This window comes from Trichosurus vulpecula, chromosome 5 (genome assembly GCF_011100635.1).
Source record: "Trichosurus vulpecula isolate mTriVul1 chromosome 5, mTriVul1.pri, whole genome shotgun sequence".
Classification (NCBI taxonomy): Eukaryota; Metazoa; Chordata; class Mammalia; order Diprotodontia; family Phalangeridae; genus Trichosurus; species Trichosurus vulpecula.
The window spans coordinates 13,741,269-13,757,925 of NC_050577.1; positions in this window are offsets into that span (position 1 = coordinate 13,741,269).

Consider the following 16,657-nt stretch of genomic DNA (forward strand, 5'->3'; position numbering starts at 1 on the left):
CCAAACAAGATAACGTACCAAAATTTTCAGATCTTAAAGAACTATATAAATGGTAGCTATCAATGGAGAGCCCCACAGTGGGCATGAGTAGATTACAGCTTATTTCCAGTATATATGTGCAAGTAAGACATCATCTAAGAAATATGTGACTCAGAAAGAAAGTGGGCCAATCCTATAGCGAGATTAAGGTTAACTGAGGAAGAGTTCACATGCAACCTTTGCAGCCAGGAAATGCCAAAACATGGAGAGGAGTACTTCCAGTCTGTTGGGTAAATTTCCTATGAAGGATCTATGGCAAGACATAACCAAAAATGCCATATAAAGAGAAGTTGACTCTGGGTGATAATCTGTACTATGGGAGTAGTGCCCACATCAGTGAGATCACACATTCTTTGATGTAAACAGCATTATCTTTTCTAATGATGAATCATGTAAGGGGGAACCTTAAAGTTGAACCACAGCAAACAGTCTAAACCTACTCTGAAATACTTCTGGTAAGCAATCAAATCTGGCTTCCACCATGGGATCTGAACATTCTGATTTCTAAATGTTTGTTAGACACCAGTCAACTTACTGGCTCACATTCGTATGCAGAGAGCCTTCCATTCCTCTCCAAGCAAACAAAGTGATGGGAACAGGCATGTGCTGTGCTCCTGAGTCTGGAGGACCTGGGCATTTGCCTAATGAGATGATTCGTGACCCTGCTTCCTAGTGCTAGTGTCATTTGATGGATGTGTGTGATTATTGAAAGCATCCTTCTCACCAACACTAGCAGTTATTGTTCAAAGGTCAAAGACAAACAGAATCAACAGCTGTGTTTCTATGGTACAGTGGGACCATCCATCTCAGCGCTAAGATTGTCATGGGATCACTTGGACATGGAGTTCATAATGGAGCAGTGGTACTTCTTGACTTCTGACCTCTTAATAATTCTAATGGTCCAAGATGCAGCCCTAGACAACAGAGTTGTATCACTCTATTATTCATTCCTTATTCTCTTAACAAACTTTATCTACTTTGTGCAGTGCAATATCACAGAAAGGTAAGGGGGACTCCTGGTAGAGATGCTGCCTTCTGCGTTCAGGTCAGTAGCTTCCATAGGCCTGTGAACTCCAAGACTTAGGAGGGACCTCAAAGTCCTCTAGTTCCTTCTCACTCCCCTTCCCTTCCGACCCCCTCCAGAACATCACCACATGGCTAATTCAAGACTTCCAGGCTCAGAGCACTCCTGAACTCCAAAACTGTCTATTCCATCAACAGACAGATCTAACTGTTAGGAACATTTTCCTTATGTTGAACCGAAATTTTCTTCTCTATAAGTTGTACCCACTGATCCTGGTTCTACCCTCTGAGGCCAAATAGGACAAGGTTAACCCCTCTTCAATGTGACACCCCTAGAATAATGGAAGTCTATACTCACATCACCTTTTAAGCATACTGTTCTCCAGTTAAAACTAGCTTAGTTAACTTCAGCAAATATTGATATGGTATGAATGGGAATTCTCTCGACACCTGGGTCCATATTCCCCCCTTCAGAAACTTACTAGTAATGTGAATATGCACAAGTTACCTAGCTTCTCCTAGCCTCAGTTTTTCCATCTGTAACATAGGATAAAGGCTCCCTATAGTACCTATCTCCCAGAGGTAGGAGACACTCAAATGAGATCATGGATGGGAGGAGCTTTGCAAATTTTAAAGCTCTGTGTGACTGTCAGCTGTTGCTACTCTTTTATAAATGGAAGATGGCCAGTGGCTGTGCCATCAATGCTTGGTCTCAGAGAACACACAAGTTAAAAGGGAACTTGGAAAAAACATGCAGCAAGCAAACATGCAGAGGGCAATGCAGTGGCAACTGAACTCCTCCAAAGTAGATTGCCCGCATTTTTTAAATGGCCATGGAGATCTTTAATGGACTTTCCTCTGCTGATGGAGTGGTGTGGCTTAGGGTGATGTTTGCTATGCTCACGTGCTCATCCTCCATGGATTCTGCAGAGCCACATCAAGTCATTGCCCAGTCACTCCTGCCACCTTTCCCATGTCTATGATTTCGGGCCTTCTTATATCACAGGGAGTGGACCAGATAGGCATCTCCCTCTTACGTTGTGTCTAGGCATCCCCTCTACATCTATAGATCAAGCTGAAGGAGCCCACTAAAGGAGGAGAGAGAACAATGGAGGACTTTGCCATCAGCAACCCAATTCAATCCACCTAGCATTTATGAAGGAGCCCCATGATGTTCCAGGCACTGGACCAGGTCATTGGATGCAAAAAAATATAGAACAAACCCTTTCCCCAGGAAGCTTGTATTTTAATAAGTCCTGGTAGGATGGACAACAGACATATACACAAACAATGAACAGTCACCTGGGAATTTGGTGGGGACTAAGGGAATCACTAGAGTGGTGGTATTATCTCCATTTTATGGATGAACAAACTGAGGCTGAGAGAGGGGAAGAGACTTGCCCCAGACCACAACACTCATAAGCATGTGAAGCAGGATCCCACTCAGGTCTCCTGACTCCAAGTCCAGCGTTGTATCCATTGGCTACATCGCTGTCTCTCTAGCAGTTGGCATTTCAATTGAAGCTTCCAAGTAGTGGATGTCAGGAGGGAGGACATTTCAGGCATGGAAGACAGCCTGTACAAAGTCACAGAGGCAGGAGCTAGGGCATACCAAGAAGGAAGAGCATCTATTACATTGGCCTCACCAAAGGAAAGCTCAAAGATACTTGTCTCTACAGATAAAATAACAGAACAGCACAAATAGACTAGACAGAAAGTCGATATTCCCAACCAGGTTTTCAGATGGTTTGAGTGGTTTTCTTTTATTTTATTTTCACCAGTTGATTCCTTCTGCCTCACGACTTTCAGTGTTCTGTCTGGAGGCACAGACAGGAGGCTTTTCATACAGAGTGACTCATTCCTATTGAGACATGGTCAGGGCTGTTGGTAGGCTCTTGGGCATCCCAACTCAAGCTGCCAACAGAGCTCACTGCCTGCCAGCCCACTGTTTCTGCACTCAGGCTACAGCCAGAACCTCTTTCTGCCCGTTACTTGCTTCTGCCCTGGCCAAAAAGATGCCTTTTGGTTTGCTTTGTCTACATCCTACTCCAGACACATGATTCTTGGGCCAGGAGAGGTTTGTCACATTCAAAAGATGGATTAATCAAGGGAGAGCAATACCCCTCAACTCCACATACCTTTTTTGGATACTGCTGTCCCATAAGTACAGAACATTACACTCAATTTTTCTTCTAAGTCTCAAAGGGAAGCAGGGTTATGTGGGATATTGAGAAGGAGAAACAGCCTTCTTACCTTCTTCTAGACTGATAGTGTTGTGATAGCTTCTCAAATTCCTGAACTTGTTCATTAGGGAAGCCTGGTGCTATTGGGAGTGTCTCTCTTCTCTTTGTATGTGTTTTTATTTAATTATTGAAATGCAAGCCTTGGAGCAGAACTGGAATACAGAAGTCAACTCGTATCCCCCCAAACGATACAGGAATCAATCTTCATTCCAAAACCCATAATAAAAAAAATTTAAAAAAAAGCAATTTATTGAGAAAAACTAAAGACATTCTATGTCAGAGAAGCTATCATTAGTTATGCCAAAAAGTAAAATGGACATTTTTTTAAGAGGGAGATGTGTGCAATTATGCAAAAATATTTTAAGTACACCAATGGAGGACCCACTGAATTGTCACTCTCATTGGTGGTATGACATTTGCCCTGCTTTTCCTGTCACAGCAATGTTTGAGGCTGCTGTTATTAGAGATGTGCATGTACAGGAAAATCTCTGCTTCCACGACTGGGGGCCTGCTCTCCTCCATGACCAGCAACTCCAGGAGTCAGATCATCTGCTCCCTCCCCATGGGAGTTTTGGCCCTGAGCTTCTCAAGACAGCTGCCTATATATCTGATGTGAAAATATAGCTATGAGAAAGAGTATGCATCCAGAAGAGGGACGCTCAGACAACAGATGTCTGGATTTTCTTATACAGTTCTGGGCACAATGTTTCAGAAAGGACTTTGATAACACACAGTCATCAAAAGAGGGGCTGGCAGGGTGGGAGCACTGGAGAGCTTTCCCTATTACTTACAGTGGAATTGTTGGGGTACTTAATAATAATAATAATAATGCTTTATGGTTTGCAAAGTACTTTACATATGTTATCTCATTGGAGCCATACCTGTAAGGTAAGCAAATATCGGAAACATTTTGGTGATCTCCCCACAAAGCCACCAAGCTGCCTAAGGAAACATGATTGTTTTCTTCGAGATATTTCAGAAGCTGTTATAAGGAAGAGCAATTAGACTTGTTTTGCTTAGGACCAAAGAATAGAATTAAGGATCCTAGGTGAAAGTTTCAGAAATGCAGATTTCCATTCACTGTAAGAAACTTCCTAACAGTCAAGGCTGCCCCAAAGTAGAAGGGGCTGTCTCAGGAGGTTCCCCGCCCCAACTTAGTGTCTAGACAAGATTGGATGGCTGGTATAGACAGGATTATTATTCAGGGCCCAGTTGAACTAGGTGACCTCCAAGGTACCTCCCAGCTTGCATGGTCTGTGGTTCTGTGATCTGCTTCCCCCAAGGAGATCCTGACTGGCAATCATCAGATTCTTGCAGATGCTGTGGGTGTGGAACTGCAGTAGGAAGTTGGCAAGTGGGAGGTAAGCACGGAGAAAAGGCACAATTGCCAATTTCATGCCCAACTGACAGGTAAATTCTAAATGTGTTGCACATAGCAGGTGCTTGCTACATGTTTGCTGATTGAATGAATGGGTGAATGAATGTATGGATGCATGGATGGGTGAATATGCCCATCACTCAGAGTGACTCAGCCCCTTTCCATTTTTATTTTTCCAAACCAAAGTGGGGCTCATTTATCTGGCCATAACCCTATTCAACTACTGCATTCAATATGTTTCACAAGTTGATTCACTGAGCACATTGACAGTGGTTTTAATCCTCATTTCTCTTTTGTTATTATTTCTATTGCACTGTATTATATAACCTTTGTCATTAACTTGTGAAGCCTTGGGCGAGTCACTTAACTTTTGTTAAGTGTCTCCTTGTTGGGGACCATATTAGCTGTTCCCCCCATGCCTGGAATAATGCTCCCTCTCCTCACCCACCTCCACCTCCTGGCTTCTCTAGATTTTAAGCTCTCAACTCAGATCCCACCTTCTGCATGAAACCTTTCCCAATCTCTGTCCCAACCCAGTGTCTTTCCCCTGAGATTATATCTAATTAATCTCGTATATAAGCTGTTTTTATATAGTTGTTTGCATATTGTGTCCTCCATTAGATTATGAGTTCCTTGAGTTCAGGGACCAGATTTTGGCTTTTTGTCTCTGTCCTGGGTGCTGGCAGCATTTCTCACATTGAGATCAATCTCTGCTAAGTCTAGGGTCCATAGGGCCCACCCTCTGCCCACTTCATGCATGCCCCCAAGAAGTAAAGGACTCCAGATCTTCTCACATATAGATAGACTATATTCTAATTTTAGCACAAGGTGTAGAATCTTGGGCTACATAATTATGATTCATTACTGTAAACCCAATAATTAAAGCCTTACACTTTTATGGCCTAATTTGCATCTGATCTCTTTTGTCAATGACAGGATGACCAAAATCCAGAGTCTGAGCTTATTTTCCATTCTTAACCTCCTTGCCCTCTCTGATTATTCATATTTTGAATGAATAGAAATCTCGTTTGCCTCCTTCTCTGGGAGCTCGGCCAACTGTTCAGAGTTCAGTGCAGGGTTTCTGCTTGTCTTCTTCTAATTCTCACTTACAAAAACATGAGCACATCAGAGCAGGGCTCTGCTTGGAGGGCATCAGAGGAGCTGAGCATCAGAAAGCTCAGCAAACTGGTGGGTGGGGAGCCACAGATGACTTTTAATGGCATGGCCAAAGATCAGGCCCAGGCTGAAGTTCCCAGTCATTCTCTAGTGATCCCAGCCTCCCATCACAGTTGCAACATTATAAAAAAACCGTGATTAAATATTTGTTAAACTTATACTACATGCAATGAACAGTAATGGGGGCTGGGAAACAAAAATACACAGAACACAGAACCTGCTCTCAAGGGCCTTCCATTATACAGGGAGTATAGGACTTGGGCACAGACAAACTCATGGTAGAGTACAAAGAGATGGGCACAAAGGGGAAATCTGCTAGACAAAGTAGTGGAGGAAAATTTGACTGGGGAGAGATCACTTTCAGCTGAGGGAATCAGCAGAGTCTTAATGGGGGAGATGAAACTAGACTGAGCCTTGAAGGAAGAGAAGGATTAGCATATAATAGTACATAAGCTCCTTGAGGGCAAGCATTGTTTCATTTTCCATCCTTGTCTGCCCAGCGCACCTGGCGCAGTTGGCACAGAATGTTTGGTGGATGAATGGGATAGAGATGGGGAAATGGGGTAGAGATGAAGAGACTGCGTGTTTGGGGAATGGAGCCATTGTGTAAAGGAACTCCATGGCATATTGAGTTCAGAGAACAGACTGTAACTGTCCAGTTTAACAGGAGACTGTGTAAAGATGAATAATAGGAATTTAAGTTGGAGAGGGAAATCAGCGAGACTATAGCACTAACACCAATGGAAGGAATCAGGAGGCACTGAAGGTTTGATCATTCCTTTTTGTTCCTTCTGGGCCTTCCTACCTTCTAGGCTCTCTCATTAGCCAACTCTTATCCCCAAAGACCAATCTAGTGTTTAATTCTGGATAGGATAGGACTGAATCTGTAATTGCATTGTTTTAGGGAACTCCAGGTTAAAAACACTCCTTCTACTAATGCAGGTGGGCATCTTCTCAGTAACTTACAGTCTTAGAAAGGTGCTAAGAGCACTAAGTAGAGAAATGACTTACCCAAGGTCACAAAGCCAGTATGTGTCAGTGTCCTAGATTCCAATCTTGACCTTAATTAATACTTGCTAAGGTACTTGCTAATGTTGATTAATTAATTATACCTTCTCAAGTATATTTATAGTCATTAGAGCCATTATAGTCATTTAAGTCAGTAGATGAGATGGTAGAAAGAGGGAAAAGTCTAGTGCATGCATTCACCTCTATTCGACTGTGAACCCCTTGAGATCAGGGACTACCTTTCTTTGCAACCCCAGCACTTAACACAGTGCCTGGCACATGGTATGTGTTTAATAAATGCTTGTTGACTGACTGTGTGTTGGAATGGGGGATGGGAAGGAAGCATCTGTACTGCCCCCTGTCCAACCCTCAAAGACAAGCTGGTTCCAATTCTGAAAGCCCTTACAAATCTTGTCCCCAAATAGAACCTCTGCTGAGAAGTTCATTTGGCATATTTCCCATCCACATTAAAAAAGATTAAACAGTAACTGCTATTTTTGCTACTGTTTAAAGTTTACCATCAGTCAGTCAGTCAGTTAACAAGGATTTGTTAAGCACTTGCTGTGTGCTTCTTAAGAACTTTCTTCACAATAATCCCATGAGGTTGTTGTTACCTTTAATATTGGGTTTGCTTCAGCTTAGCTTTCTTCCCTTTCTTGTTGTTCCTAACTCTGTCTTCTTAGGTACCATTGACACTTCCTGCCATGACACATGGTCTGTCGGGTGCTGAGATAGTAAAGTACAGTTATGGTACCACTATTGTGGATTCCAGAAGATCTGTTCCATGGCATGTCTGTTTTTCAGTCTTCTTCCAATTTCATCAGCAAATTCTCTCAGAATGAGCTGGCTTAGCTAGATTACATACCAGCCTCTCTGCTCACTCATTTTCTCAAGTGTTTTTTTTAATTTTATATTTTATGAGAAAATCCTCCAGCAAGATTTATGAACAAGCTTTTACTCCCATATCTGTGTTTCCTTTGGCTTACAAGGGTTTCCACATGGCATTTTTACAAATGTTTAACATCACAAGATTTTTATGTATGGTTAGTAAGTCACTTAAGAAGAATGTATTAAGTGATTACTATGTGTCAGAAACTGTCCTAAGTTGTGAGGGTATAAAGGAAATAAAAAAAATATGACCCCTGCCCCCAAGGAGCTCACAATCCAATGTTGGGAGACAACATGTAAACAACTATGTGTGAATAAGACATATACATGGAAAATGGCAAGCAATCTCAGAGGGATGGCATTAGGATTAAAAAAGACTGGGAAAGAGTCCCTGAAGAACTTATATTATCTACTATAAAAGGTTATTTTGAAGGAATTGCTTTACAAAAGGCTATCTGTATAAATTTTAGCATAGGAAAAATATCCAAAATCCTTCTACAACATATTGAAAAGCCAAGAACTCATGTAATGTAAAGATAATGCCACAGCTGATATGCTTTTTTCTTTTATTAATATGTAAGGGGAAAAAGATTTGTTCCCCCTTCCTCCAACTCTCCACTCAATTAAGGTAGTCACAGGATGTGATCCCAGTTGATGAGGTATGAGATCTTTCTGGGAGCAGTGCTATTGAGTGAGCAAAAGGGGAAAAAAGAAAAAGAAAAAAGTGGCCACTCCATTACAGAATTTTAAATGGGTAGGTTCTGGAAGCAGTTCAAGAGTTTAGCAGTGCAAGTAAGTTGAAGATGACAGAGTGAGCAGACAGGGGAAGAATCCAACTCTTCAGCTCTTGGTGGGGAGGAGCCCTCCAAATGGCCATGGAGTCTGGCAGTGGAACTATTGGTTCAGAAAGAAATAGTCCATCTAGCAGTTGAAGGCTCAGTTCCAGAGAGTATAAAACACAGCTGAGGGACATAAACTCCTCAGATAGACACAGATACTGTGAGTTAGTAACTCAAGCTCCAGAACAGCTTAAAGGAGTGGGGCTTCTGGCAACAAAGAAGAGAGAAATCAATGGATGCATGAGATAGCTAGCTCTGTAGATAGAGAGGTGAAGTAGAGAAATGACTAGGAAACCTGTTGATTTCAGAGGAGTGCAGAACCTTAGGCATTCATGTTCCTTACACATGTACATCACCATCACTGTATTATAAGTTTTTGCCCACTCCTCCTATAGATCCTGTTTGGCTTTTGTGGGATTAGTGTACCCCAGGTTTCGGAGAAAAATATTTTGGAGCTACCATTCTTACTATATCTTTTTAGTATATCATCACTTTGAGCTAAATGTGTCTGTTGCCTAATTATTAATGGGAAGCAAACTGGTGGGGGCTTCTGAGGTGTAATTTAAAGAATGAGTGTATATGAGGTATCCTTTGAAACCCTGAAGGTATCATTATCATTAAAAACCTGGGACCCAAGTTGAAAGCCTATGAGTGTTGTTGGGGAGATAGAACAAGAGGAGTCTTTGAAAAGTGTTTTGGTTTTTATATCACAGCCGCTTCGTGATTACCACCACAAACAGTACCATTTCTTAAAATCTCTACACACACACACACACACACACACATACAACAAAACCAAATGATATAGTAGTCATTAAAAAGAGAGTATGTAATATTCTGCATCCATAACCTATCACCTCTCTACCAAAATTAAGTGCATTCCAACATATTATCTGGAACCAATATTGATAATTGTATTTGATACACTTTCTGAATTCTCACATTTGTATTTTCTTAGTCATTATGTATACTGCTCTCTTGGGTCTTCTTTTTCTGTTCTGTATCATTTTGTACATGTTCCCATGTTCTCTGAGTTCCTTATATTCAATATTTCCTATATAACAATAATATACAATTATATGCACATGTATATTATTTTCCAATTAATATACACCTATTTTGTTTGTGGTCCTTGTGTTAAGAATCAATTCAAATATGTTTTGTATTTATAGCACCTTTCTGTCTTGACCTCTTTTGAATACATTCAGTACGAGGATTGTTGGTTCAAAGGATGTAAACAGTTGAACTTTTCTCACTTAATTCTAAATTGTTTTCCAGAATGGTTAGGAAAAAATTACAGCTGCTTTAGCAATGGTGTGTTAGTTTATCTATTTTCTTACATCCTCTCCATCATTGACCATTTCACTTTTTTTATCTTTGTCACTTTGGTGGATGTGAGGCTGAATTTGAAACAGAAAGTTCTTTAAATTTGCATTTATTGTATAATTAATGCTTTAAAGAATTTTTCACGTTGTTAATAGAATTTCTTCTTTTAAAAACTACATTCATATGATTTCATTACTTATCTCTTAGGGGGAAATGCTTATGTGTTCAATATATATGTATATTTGTGTCAACCATTATATATTTTATATGCAAAGATTATACTCTCAAAAACAAAAAGAAATGGGAAATCTCAGAACAGCAAGATTAGGTGAGAGAGACAGGTCTCTTCGTCCGCAGGCATTCCAGAAATGAATGGTTTGATTCTGAAATTTGTTAACAACGAAGTAGGTAACAGTGTTTCTTTAGTTTGCTTGGATATCAGTGGTATTTTAGGCTTAGATATTTGGGAATTAAATCTCAGGACGAATTTCTTACAGAGAAATTCTTGTTTGGCTTTGACAGGTCAAGACTGCATAGTTTAGCACGCTGTCAAGGAATAACGACTAGCCCTTCTATAGAGCCTTAGGGTTTAGAAAGCCACTGTATTCATAGAACCTCCTTGGGAGCAGGTAGGTAATGAAAGTATCATGACCTTCATTTTGCAGATGAGGAAACTGAGACAGTATTCAAACATGACCCTTCCTGACTCTAATATATTGTATTTCCCTGCAACAGGATTCGTTATTGCTTACTTGTCTCTCAATTGCGTCTGACTTTTCATAATGCTACTTGGGGTTTTCATGGCAAAGATACTGGAATAGCTTATCATTTCCCTCTTCAGTTCATTTTACAGAGAAGGAAACTGAGGTAAACAGGGTTAAGCAACTTACCTAGGATCAGACAGATGTAAATGTCTGAGGCTGGATTTGAACTCAGGAGGATGAGTCTTCTCAACTCCAGACTCAGTATTGAGCCAGTTAGCTGCCTAGCTGCCACAGGAAAACATTTGTTTACATTGGTTGCACAGTTATTTGCTTCTATTTGATTTCTTTCTGTCTTAAGAACCATTTTCTGATGTGCCACCTCATCTAATGTACTGGCGACAACAATAGGATGCTCTTCTCTACCTGCCTGGATTCTCTTTAATATGTACTTGTTCTTACTTGTTGGATGGACCTTTCTATCAAATTCACAATATTATCTCTTTGGTATACTTTTCTCTCCTGTATTTCATTGAAGTGTAGCCACTGGGACCCAAAGTGTCAAACTTATAAACTACCCAGCTCCTTTTCTTCATGCCACAAGCTCGTTAGCTTTCTTATAAAAACTAGCTCAGTCATGCGGCACGTAGAGTTCCAGATTCCAGATGCAGAGCATTCTTCAACTATAAATTATTTCAGTCTTAGAATTTGAACCATACATTGGCAGAAAACCTCCTTCCCTTCACTTCACTTCCTTTTTCATCCTTTCCCTTCCCTTTTCATACCTTCCCTCCCTCCCCTCCCTCCTTCCTTCCTTTCTTCTTTCCTTCCTTCCTTCCTTTCTTCCTTCTTTCCTTCCTTCCTTTTCTCTTCTCTTCCCTTCCTTTTCACTTTCCTTCTCTTTTTCCTTTACTTCATATTTTTTTGGTAACTTGTCCCATTGTTGTATCCACAACAATGTAAAACAACACGAAAACTCCAAGATGTTGGATTTTTTATAGGCAGGTATGGAATACAACAGATTTATTCCTTAAAATTAATATTTGCTTAGATTGAAATGTATCTTCTTTGGCTAAGTTGTACTTCTGTGAGTTTTTAGCATTCGAAGCCAAGTTTCTCAAAGGGATAATAGGTAGAGCTCTTTCACTCCCCATCTTTTTTTAACACCATTCATCACATACAGGTACCCATTTTCTAATTTTAACATCTCATTTTGCCTGGCAATGATTGAATTTTCAGAGATTAAGAAGAAGCTGGCACTGAATTTATATATTTATGACAAACCAGCCAATTCATAGCTGGGATGACAGCAATTTAATATTTATGAAGCCTCTGTTTTTCTATCACTATAGGAATTCGGCAGCCCTCCATGGAACACTTCATTGAGGCTGGATTTCCTCATGGATAATGCAAGAATTAAAAGCAACAGATGCACTAACAAAATCATGCCTCTGCATTATCTGGGAAGGTGAGACGATGGAAACTCTCACTTGAAACAAGGGATAGCTTCTGTGGTAAGTCCAATATTTAGTGCCATTGTTCCCCACCTTTTAATCAAGAGAGTGGGAACATTTCACCATCCTCCCTTGAAAACTAATATTGGTCATTACTTTTCATCTAAGTTTGTTGACTTTTACTAATTTTATATGATTTTAGTCATATTGCATATTTTGATTTTGATTACTTTTCTCCAAACCTATTCACTTAATTTTTTGCATGTTTTTTAGGATTTCCTCATATTCATCACTTCTTAATATTTTATTATACCTACATACCACAATTTATGCGGACATTGACTAACTAATTGACACCTACTTTGTTTTCAGGGGTTTTTGTTTGTCTGTTTTTCCTAATATAAATAATGTTTGCTATAAATATTTTGGCATATATGGGACCTTTCATTCTGTCTTTCACCTCCTTTTTGCCTAAGCCCAGTGCTCAGATCACTGGGTCAACACAAGATAAGTCTGACAGAAAAAAAGCCCCTTGTAGCCCTTAAAACAACCAAACTAGGAGCTCTCCTTATCCTCTTCAATAACCTATGATCAGTGATCTGGGAAATATGGATTATCATGCCTGTATTATTATCTCAGCATCAGAAGGCACTTCAGGATCACTGAGTCCAACCCGAGCAGGAGTCGCAGATGACTTCTAGTGGAATTCACTTATTTCCTCTCCATGAGAGGAGATCCATTGTGGATATAGTATGGTACATACCCTGTCTATCACAGCTGCTGTTTCCTTTGGTTTTGTCATTAGTAGTTGTGTCTTACATGGAGCCTGAAATGCCTAATTACTCATCAGATTCCCAGGGAATGGGCATTTCTGAGCCTAGAGGGCTTCTTGATACCCTACCAGAGCAAGATGGTTCATGTAGAAGGAAGCCAAGAAGAGCATCGATGAATAAGGGCTCCCTGTGCAGCCACCAGGGAAAACATGGAGCAATGATTAGATAGAATGCTGGACCTGGAGGAGGACCTGAATACAAATTGTCCCTGAGGCTTATTGACTATGACTCTGGGAAGGCCTGTCACTTCAGCAAATGTTGATTCACATCCTCTCTGCCTCAGGACTATGAGGAAGATGCTGTTACAAGCGTGTTTTTACTGGGATTGAGCCAGTTACATGGCTCACTGTATGTTGACATAGTGTATGACTTGTGGGTAGGTCATGCTTCATTCTAGGTGTTCTTGGATTGTCAAAGATTGACTGCTCAGCAGGTGTCAAACATTGCCTATAATGGTGGATTCAGTCTCTGTGTTGGTTGGTTCTACTTAACTTTGTTTCTTCTGACAAAAGAGGGAAAATATATCTGGGAAATAGATCTGTGGCATAAGGAACCAAAGACATTCTTAGACACTTTTTAAAAGTCCTGTGAGGTAGATCCTTGTGGCCCTCAAGTGGAGAATGCCATCATAGTAGAGAATATTCCTGCTCACAGTAGACTAGGTGACCTTGACATCTCTTCCAATGCTAACATGACAATGCAGTCACTGTTATCCCCATTTTTCAGAGGAGAAAAATGAGGCACAGAGAAATTAAAAGACTGGCTCCAGGCTGTACAGCTAACACAGGTGTTCCCCACTCCAAGTCTGGCACTCTATCAGCCATACCAGGCCACCTCTAACATAGATCATTTTTAGGTCACAGAAATTAGGTTCAGTAATCTTAGTCTTCATGATTCAAACTGGACAATATTGATCGAGAAATTCCTAATGGGCCCTGAGAGGCATGCTATAAGCTAGAACACACCTCTGTCTTGTGCTTTGTTCAGTGTTGAAATAATGCCCTGCTTCCAGCCACGGATCCCAGAGAAAAGACAACGAAAAGTGATTGTTAAGGGGAGGCAGAATGCTGTAGTGGTACGTGGGATGTATAATGAATTTAGAGTCAAGGGGCCTTGGTTAAAATCCCATCTTGCCCGCTTTTTACCAGTGTAACATCAGAAAATTCTTCTAACCACCCTGGGCCTCATGGGCCTCATGGGCCTCATCTGTAAAATGAAGGCATTGGGCTTGATGGTCTCTAGATGGCTTCTCCCAGCCCTAGGTCTTTGATCCTATGACCCCCAATGCCCCATTCTCATGAAAAGGCCTTGTCCTAAAATGCAATTTCTCCCTTTCTTTTAGTCCCAACCCTAATGGTATCCCTGCCTTTGACCATCCATAAAGATCCCTTTGATGTATCTGAAACCAAATTGAACCCAAGTGAATGGACACATTTTAATCTTCATGGAAAATACTTTCCCTTAGATTATGTTTTCTCATGTGTTTCCATTGGTTACTTACTGTTATGGCCTCCCTTTCTCCAAATCCAGGCTCAGATACCATTTGTGTGAATTGGGGCAAGACTAGGAACCTCAGTTTCCTCACATAGCCAATGAAAGGTTGGCCCAGCCAAAATTCTCTTCTCCTTCTGACAGGGGACGATCCCTGTTAGTCTCTTCCCCCACTGTCTGTAGTAACATGATGGGGTTATACTTCATGATCTCCAAGGTCTTTTCAGCAATGATGACAAAAGATGGCACCAATCTATGCCAGAGGGCCGGTGGTAAGGTGGGCACATTAGTGCATTTTTGGTCTTGGATCTTCCTAACTGTGACACTCTATGATCCTAAGCCCCTTCCTCTCCATGGGTCTCAGTTTCCTTCTTCAAATAAAAGGTTTGACTAGATCATCATTGAGGTCCCTACTGTCAAAGCAATTTTTTGTTAAGTGTAGACCTGCCAATGTGATACCCATACTCAATCAACTCCAGTGGCTTCCTATTGTCTTGTCTCTGGGAGCAAATATAAACAAGTTCGTTTGGCATTTAAAGCTCTTCACAGACCTACTCTGGCTTCAGTATACATTTTTTCTCCTTGTACTTCTGGACTGTGAGGCATGGCCATGAACATGGGGAGAAGGTCTGTGCTCTTGTGTGAGAGCCCCCTTCTCCAGATGTCGGACACCCTAAAACAGGAATCACTCTCCTCCTAGTTTTGTCTCCACATAGGCCCATGGGTCCTTTCTGGGCTTAGCACCCACATGCCTCTCTGAATCCTTCCTGCTGAGCCTTCTTTATCTCTCTTTCTCTCTCTCCCTCTCTCTCTCTCTCTCTCTCTCTCTCTCTCTCTCTCTCTCTCTCTCTCTCTCTCTCCCACACACACACACACACACACACACACACACACACACATACACACACAAAGTTAAATCATTCTACCTCCAAAAAACATCATCCTTTACTATCTCCCTGACTCCACTCTCATCTTCTGGAATCCAGAGTCTTGTTGCTCCTCTGCCTGGCCTCTTCAATGGCCTGGATTTCATTAGTGCATCTCTTATGGGCTAGATTAAGATGCTGGCTCCCTCTGACTGCCTGAATAGATTGATGCTTGTAATATTCCTGTGAGCCATAAAGCTCTTGGTAATTAAAATCAATCTAGGGGCCTTCCTAGTGTGTTGGAGATGTTGCTACATCCTCACTAAGCAGCAGTGTGCAGCTGAAACAGTCTTACAATTTTGGATAGGGAGTCAGGACTTGAGCTCATAGGAAGAGGCATCAGTGGGAGGACCCATTTGCTAGGTCCCAGTGCATCTTGGTGGGGTCACAGGGAGATGACTGATGTGATCTCCGGCCTCCTTCCTGGCTGTGATCAATCACCATGCAAGGTCTTAGCAGGGGCTCAAAACGTCTACCATCTCCTCAAACAAGTTGCCCACCCACCTACCCCACCCCAGGGTCAGGAGCATCTCTTGCTTTGAGCCAACCAGGGGAATGTTTTCTTTTAGACCTGCTTGCTCCTGCCCTGATCCTGGCTGAACCAAGCCAGAGAATTTCATCAGGGGAATAGCAGTTCACTGGAAATTTGGCTGGCAAATATACAGATATTGCCATCAATTTCACCAGCCTCATGGCTGCTATTAACATCAGACTACCACACTGTAACTTTATTTCCGAAACTACAGCGAGAGTGCTTAAATGTATGGATTTATGTTCCCGTTTGGCATATTTTATTTATAGCATAAGAAAGGTGAAACACCTTGCAGCATTGCATGTTAAGATTAGGATTTATCGTCCAGAAATCCTTGAACAATTTTATCAAAAGCCCATTTCTAGGTGGCGTTTTTCTGCAATAAATCATGCAGCAGGAATCTATCAGTGGACACTGGGAAGAGATAAATGAGCAGAGAGGAAACAGGGTCATCACAGGATTTTTTTTTTTCTGTAGCATGACCTGTCATTGGCAGAAATCCATTTATTATAGTACACAGATGATTTTTTTTTACCTACTTGTCGGGTTTTCTGGCCTAGGGAGGGTTAGCAAAGAAAAAATGAAAACTTGGCCCAATGTAAGCTATCAGACTTCATGAAAAGAGAGATAACTTAATGGCTGGGAAGGCTCAAATGAGTATTCATTTCTCTTCTCCTCCCATGTAACTGCAACTTCTTTTCAAATGTCTTCTTAAATGTAAATATTTTCTTTCTTTTTTTATCACACCCTGCCACAGAATGTAAACAACTTGAGGGCAGGGACTTTTAAAATATTTGTCT